Source organism: Zalophus californianus, chromosome 14 (genome assembly GCF_009762305.2).
Source record: "Zalophus californianus isolate mZalCal1 chromosome 14, mZalCal1.pri.v2, whole genome shotgun sequence".
Taxonomy (NCBI): Eukaryota; Metazoa; Chordata; class Mammalia; order Carnivora; family Otariidae; genus Zalophus; species Zalophus californianus.
Genome location: NC_045608.1, coordinates 38,224,801 through 38,233,057, shown reverse-complemented (window position 1 = coordinate 38,233,057; position 8,257 = coordinate 38,224,801).

Sequence of the window (8,257 nt, the reverse complement as noted above, 5' to 3'; positions counted from 1 at the left end):
TGCATATAGATACACACACACACACACACACACACACAAGTGTATGTAGAACTAATAAACTGAGTAAGCTCTGTGCATTGCACCAATGTTAGTTTCCTGGTTTTGATATCGTGATATAGTGATGCAGTTGTTAACAAGGGGGGAAGATGGGGGAAGCGTTCATGGGATCTGCTGTCTATACATTGCTTTGCAACTTCCTGTGCATTTGTAATTATTTCAAAATAAAAAGGTTTTTAACCACCCCTTCCCCACCCACCCCGCAAAAAAAAAAAAAAAAAGAAAGAAAGAAAAGAAAAGAAGAAGAAATGGAGGCACAGGGAATTTTGTAGTTCAGCCAAAGTCATTTTAGAATTCTGAAGCTGGGGAGGAGGCAAAGCTTACTTATCCTGTGCCTAGAACTTCTAGAAAAGAAGTAAGTTCTAGCAAAAGCATTTTTCTAGAAGTAAGTTCTAACCAGTGCCTCTATCCTTACTTGAAATCATGTTAAGAAGCAAAATAAGACAAGATCATGACTTACGGGTCACCGGTCACTGCTTTGTTTACCTGAGGCTCGGGGCTAGGATGTTCTCAAGGACCACTTAGCACATGATGGAACTGGCCTCAACAGGTTAACATCTAAAAGCCACCTGGATTATTTATGGAAATAAACTGAAGTATTTTGCCTTTTAAAATTCCTGGCTTCATAACAAAAGACTAGAAGGGAAAAATATACATCACTGTACAAATAATCTAAGTACTGGCACAGCATGAAGTGGAGATTAGGAATAAAAATTGACAGTATCATCTATCAACGTAAAAGGTTTTCAGACAATTGGGGATTCACCCCTGTATACGTTTTATCTTTATTTTTTAAAATATTATGTAGTTCTCTTGATTCTATGGAGTTCTTCACAAGGTTTGCTTTCTTCTAATCAGTAATTTTTTGTTGTTGTTGTTATTTCCTACTTCATTTCAGTGCTAGTTAAAACAAATTGTCCCCTTAGGTCTTAGATTTTTAAAGTAGATGCAGAGCAGCATATTTGCCTAGGGATATATCTTCTAAACTCTCCCCCACCTCCTTCATTTCTATCTTCTTTTAAACGTGCCTTCAATCCATCCACCAACATAGCTGCATGCATCGTTGGGTGTGTCTTTCCTTTGCATCTACTCAACTGAAGCTCAGCCCGAGTAAGTAGGATTCCTGACCAGGAACAGGATGCTGAGCTCCCTCAGAGTTGAGTTCCTTTTTTGTCTCAGGCAAACATTTAAAAGTAGGAGAACACAGGTTTTCCCGCAAACATCTACAGCCTTCCTGGCTTTACCCCCATAATTGTAAAACAGGAAACTTAAAATCCCACCTCTTGTCCAATTGGGTCTGGCTCTTTATGACTTCCTAGTCATCCACTTAATTTGATCAATTAACTGATATTAACGGGAAATATCTGGAAGCTGCTTCTAGACGACTTACCAAAAGCTCTTCCGGAGACAATATCCCTTCCTCTTCTTTTGATGTCTAACCCCAAAGTGACTCCACTGATCTGAATTTCAGATACTAGATGGAGGTAGGATCAGGCCAGTGGGGAACTTATTTAAAACGTCTGCAGAGGTATCCTGCCCAATGGGTCTAAAGAGCTATTTGAATTTCTAGCAGAAATTTCCCAATGCCTCAAAAGTGCCAGATGGACAATGAAGCGGTCTGTTTTGCCACAGGAGAGATACTGCAGGAATAATAGGTTCTCTCTACTCTTTGTCAGCATAAACATCATCTCGTCAGTTCGTTAGGACAATAATATCTGATAATAATTCTCAGCATTTGTCAACTCCAGAGACCTTCACAAACCCATTTATTTTCAAGACAATCCTGTCAGTGCAGTTTGATCAAGTCCATTGTACGCATGGAGAAACTGAGGCAGTTTATTAGAGAAGATGAGTCAGAGTGAGAATTAACCCAGGGGACAGTCTCTATAATTCTTCCCTCTGACTTTGCTACAAAGATATTATTTTGGATTGTGTGAAATGATTATAACAGTGAGACTACCAATTCAATCAAGAAACAGCATCTATACTGTTAATCCATTTATTTTTCACTGGCCCAAGCTAGCTCTGAAGCAGCAATTGAAAAGACGAAGTCATTGGAAGTCATGGAAAAACTTCCATTATGCATCTCTATGGAAAACAAAGTGTTTGAGGGTTTATCCTTCTGGCACATTGGTTAGAAGTGGTTTCTACTCACTGGCTTTGAGCCTCTTCCCAGAGGAGTCCTGCTTCTCTGCTCAGAAATCTCGGAGCAGGCATGGGCGTGCCATGTTTCTAAAATGAGTCGTCTAAGACCCAAGGTTTTTTTTATTTGGTAACAGCACGGTGGGTGGGGCTAACTGAACCTTCCACATGTAGTTTAAACCAGGAGCTCTCAAATGTTTGGGTGCATCCAAATTACTTGGAGGGCTGGTTATGATACAGGAAATCGGCCCCACCCCCAGGTTTTCTAACTCAGTAGGTATGGAGTTGAGCCTTATGATATGCATTTTTAAACAAGTTCTTAGGACTAGTCCAAGAGCTAGATCTCTGCTGCAACCTGTGTTTGTAAGCTCAGCAAGCCGGTAACGGTTCTTACAGAGAAACCTTTGATTCTATGATAGGGAACACTAGCTTTGAACCCCAGTGAAGTAAAATGCCCCCCCCCACACAAAGAGAATTACATTCTTTTCATTAGCAGATCTGTATTACAAAAAATTATTCTCATTATAGTTCGATTTTCATCAATAAACCTGTGGAATGTTGATTTCCTCTCTTGTTATGTAAGTACCCACATAATATCCTCGCTTTTGCCTCTTGGCCACAAAGCTTACAATATTTACTCTCTGGCCCTTTACAGAAAAAAACATTGCAGACTCCTGGTCTCACAGATGCTGCTGATCCGGGCTGACTCTGAGAATCACTGCTCTAAACTGCTTTCATTAAATACCCCTCCTGCTCCCACGCTCCTCAGGGCTAATGTTTCACTGAAGACCAGGAAGCTGTGGAGTTCAACAGAATGCAGCCAATGCCTGAGAATTTTGCAGGGAGTATAGAGGAAAGGGATTTGAAAGTGTCTGAGAGTCAGCCCCAGCACATTTTAAGGGGGATGACAGTTGCTTTGGATGTCATTCCACCTCTCTAAGTTTTTGTCTCTCTGCCCTCCTGAGAGCTCTGGACTTTGGGGGTTCTCTGTCCCCAGCTTCTGCTGTCCACACACCTTCCCTCTACAGCACATCCGCAGCTACAGTCAGGCCCCAGCTTCCCAGGTGGGTAAGTAATCTGAAGAGGAAATCTTCAGAATTTGCAAGTCTGTGACTGATTTCAAATATATGTGGCATATATGCTTGTTTCCTCTAACATTTAACATAGAATTGTATGTTGCAATATTATCTAGAAATTAGTACATGGGAAAAAAAGTCACTTTTTAAAAAATCTTGACCTTTTTTTTGCCCTCACCCTCCAATTGTGCTGTCAATAGCGGCTTCTCTGTATTAGAAACTGCTGAAGGTAAAGTTTTCTGCAGTAGCTTGTCCTAAAGAAGGAGTACCACCTGACTTCTGCCTGCTAATGAAAATTGGAATTCTCTTGGAGGCAAGCTCTGTCATCTTGACTCGTCCAGCCAAGGGATGAGTCAGCTCGGGTCTTCTCCCTGCTTCTTCCTTGAGCTCAGACTGTAAGAAAACCCTGAGGGAAGCAGAGCAATCTTACTATAGGATAGAGATCGTTTTTGCTATCACATTGAGCATTCCCATGGCAGAAAATTACTCACACTTTTCCTTTTTTCCTTTTTAAATTTGGACCCACAACTTGGAAGCGCTTGGCTGCCTGGAGCTGGGAGATAGAGCAGTATAGTGTAGCAGTTAAGAGTTCCAGAGTCAGCAGACCTAAATCTGAGTTCTCTCTTTTTCGCTAATAGTGAGAGCTGGGGCACAGCGCATGGCTATTCTTCACGCCAGCTGCTCACGTGTGCAGGGGTGTGATGATCACAGCTACACAGAGGTGATTGTAAGGATTAAAATAGGTCATGTGCAGAATTGATAGGACAATACCTGACATGTGGCTTAGTGGAGGCTCCATGAATTGTAGCTTTGGTATAATTTTATGCAAAGTACTCTATTAACCAGAAGGTAATCATTTATGTATCTCGGCTTCCCACTAAACCCATCCCTTCATCCCTCCATTCACTTGAGAAATATTTTTTGAAGACCTGTTATAAACCAAGCACCCTCCTGGATTTGGGGACTACAGCGTGAGCAAGGCAGATAAAGCTCCAGCCCTCTCAGAGCTACATTTTAGTGGATTATGAGCTCGTGAAGAGGGAGCGTTTGTCCTCGTAGCTCTATCTAGAGCCGAGCACTGGGCTTAACCTAGAATAGATGCTTTGAAAGTGTTTATTAAAGAATGACTGACTGGGTAATTGACACTTCTGAAAAATGAAAAGAAAAGTCAGCTGTGGTTATACTTCCTCTCAGCTGTTCCTGGGACCGGGCCACCCCTTGGAGCAGCATCTCTGAGATACACTGCAGGGCAGAGATCAGAGCTGGCCGTCCTCATCGGTCCGGAGCAGTCTTGCTGCTCCAGGCACCCTGTGCCCGGGGAGCACAAAGGGGAAGTGACAGCCCTTGGAGAGACGGCGGTCATTCAGACAATGGTCTTCATATTAATTGCAGTATGTAATTCATACTGAATCCCAAGTGGCAGCCACACAGAGATTGTTTTCCCACATTAACTAAATGCTCTTTTCATTGCCATGGTATAGCGAACAAACTGTTCAGCTGTTAGTGAGTTCTGGGGAAGGAAGTACAATATTATGCTGCCATGCATACTGAGAGGCAGAGAAGCTTTCAGATTAGGGAGCAATTAATTAAAGAATAATCATGAAAACGTTCCTGATAATTCACTTCAAGCAGCTACTCACTGTTACTTTATTATTTTGGATAATATTCTTGATTATTGTTTAATTTGTTTTTAATATGGATGTACAGTTTTATGTAATCCGTTTGTAATTGAGAAGCAGTTAGAGGGTCCAGGTGCTCTGAAATACTTCTTTATTCAATTATCCAACTTTTAGAAGAATCTTGTTATGCGATTAACCCAGATTATTAACACATACACATTCTGTCTCTTTATTGCATGTAAGTATAACTATAAATCTATCTGATTTCAGTTTTAAGCTTCACAGAAAATGCCATATTGCTATTTCTATATGAGTCTCGCTAATGCTAATGGGTCCATCCCTACTGGGGAAATCCATAAATCAGTCAACAAATATTGCTTGGGCCATTACCTTGTGTAGGTATGAAAATGGAGTTTTGGGGTTAGTAATAAAAAATTGCAGAGCTTTGTCCTTGCTCTCTATGCACTTTTCGTTTTGTTTGGAAAATAAGACAGCGAGGAATGATAACTAACAATGTATGGAGATAAATGTTGGGAGTCAAATGACAAAAATAAAAAATAATTGGTGTAGAGCCCATAGGAGACAATGGCACCCATGGTCACACTTGGCTATGGAGGTCTTGCCCATCGAATCATGACCACCTCAGGAAAAGTTGATGAATAGAAGGAGAGAGATTGAGTGTATTCCCTTGCTCATCAGAGTGTGATTTGAGAGCCCACGGCTTCGGCAACACCCGGGAGCTTGTTAGAAATGAGGAATCTCAAGCACTGCCCCGACTGATTGAATCAGAATTTGCCTTGTTATTAACAAGCCCCCAATGATTCATAGAGTCATTCCAATTCGTGAGGGTCTGAGAAGCAGAGGTCTAGTGTGCAGACCCATAAATAACTTTTTGTTTTATCTGAGGGAAAATTAGACTCATATTTGCTAACCCCAACAAAAAACAAAGACATTACAGGAAATCATTCATTCACCAAGGCTCTGTGTACCTTCTGTGTGCTACACCCTTGGTGGTTGGTTTTGTTATGCCTTGTATGTAAGTATCCAGTTACAGCTTTGGATGTTCCATTAATTCTGGTGACCACTGCAGACTCTAAGGTCTAAGAATCAGATTCTTTACCACTCGGGGATATTTTGTCATCAAGTAGCACACCTGGGTCACCCCCAAAAGGGGGCTAACTCAGTTAGAAACTTCTCAGGGCCAAGAGTGGTGCGTGGGGAAGGAGGAATCCTGTCTTAGGAGACAAGGCTACAGCAAACAGGTTTGTGCTTGGTTTCCTCTGGTGCTAAAGACTCTCCATCCCGCAGCCTACTTGACATTTCAACTTATGTGTCTAGCAGTCTTGTGAATGATAAATATCCAAAAGGGAATGCTTAATTTTCCCTCACAAACCTGTTTTCCCTCTGCTTTTCCTCTTCTTGATAAATGTCACTACCATCCATCCGGTTAATAAGCCAAAAGGAGGGAGAAATCATTCGTAACTCCTTGCTCTTCCTCCCCACCCCATCTCATCCCTGGGCGTTTCCTGTCAATTCCACCTGCAGAACATTACCTTGCCATATACAGTATCCCCTTTGGTTCATCACCCTGGGCACCACCGTCTTGCCTTGGGGGCCGTGCTACTTACCTAAGTGGTCTTCCTGCTTCCATTCTTGTTCTTATCAATCTAATCTCCATACAACAGTCTTAGAAAAATGTCATTCTTCACATCATCCTTCACATCATTTGTCTGCCTGAAACATTAATGGCTTCCTGTTCATCATCAAATAGAACTGAAACCAACAGGCCCTATGTGATCTGGGTCCCGTTGCCCCTAAACCTTACCCCATCACACACTATGCTCCAGCCAAACTGACCTTTTAATCTTTCCACTTGCTTGGCTCTTTTCTACCCTGGAGGTCTCTGCATTGTTCCCTCTACCTATAGCAGTCTACACACGGTTGCCACCTGGTTGTTCAGAGCTCAGAGTAACTGTCCTGCCTCAGAGAGGTTTTCCCTGAAGTTCAACTAGGTGGCCATCCCAGCCCAGTTGATTTGATGGTCCTAATGACCATCTCCAATCACATTAATTTATTTTTTGTTTTGATTATTTGAATCTGCCTCTCCAAATAAGAATATAAGCCCACAAAGGACAGAGATTTCATCTCTCTTATTTATCTCGATTTCTCAACACACGAATGTGTGAATAAATGAAAGTATATTTCCAGATTTGTGTAGCTGAACTTTTGTCCTCTTTCAGAGTAAATACAAACATTTATTTAATTACCTAACTTTTATAAGAATCTCATCATTCGTTTAACACAGATTATTAACACAGGTGCACATATTCCAACTCCATACCACATGTAGGTATAACGAGGAGCCAGATATATTTTGAATACAAGAGAGAGGTGCTTCTAGCCAGCCGATCATCTGAAGGAAGGAGCATGTGTCCAGCACCTAATTCTTCCTGTAATGCAGTCAAGCGTTTCTTCTGGGCACCACTCCAAACAGCACGGTGGTCACCTGGGTGTAGATGAGCCTCCCTGATTGGACATCTAAGGATGTAATAAAGGTAAGAGAGTCCTCTGAGTCCCTATGGTGCACCAGAAGTTTAGGCAAATTCTTATCCCTGACAGGAAGGGAAGGTGAATCTCTAGCCCTGACAGCTGGTATAGTTGAATCCCTACATCTTGACTTACACAGAAAGGAAATAAACCTTCCAGTTCCTTTAAATGGTTTAGATTGTTAGATCCTTTGAAGCTTTCAGAAAATTGGTAATTTAAAAAATGATAAACAGCTACCTGTTTCCATGTCCAACACAATACTAAAGAGGCTCACATTTGGCAAGTATGGTGGACAGAATAACAGCCCACCAAAGATGTCCATGTCTTAGTCCCCTCCAGAACTTGCAATGATGTTACCTTACAAGGCAGGCGTAGTTAGGGACATTGGGATGGGCACACTCTCCTGGGTTATCTGAAAGCACCTGATGCCATCACAAGGGTCCTTAAAAAAGGTCAGAGAAGGAGAGGTGATGACAAAAGCAAAGTGTGGGAGTCAGAGAGAGATTTGATGATGCTTTGCTGCTGACTTTATTTTTTTATTTTTTTTACTTTATTTTTTTAAAGACTTATTTATTTTAGTGGGGAGGGGCAGAGGGAGAGGGAAAGAATCTCAAGCAGATTCCCCACTGAGCACAGAGCCTGACATGGGACTTGATCTCACAACCTTAAGATCATGACCTGAGCTGGACTCAAGAGTCCCATGCTCAACGAGCTGAGCCACCCAGGTGCCCCAAAGATATACTTACTTATTTTAGAGAGAAAGAGCACACACACGCAGAGTGCAGCGTAGGAAGGACAGAGGGCAAGGGAGAAGCA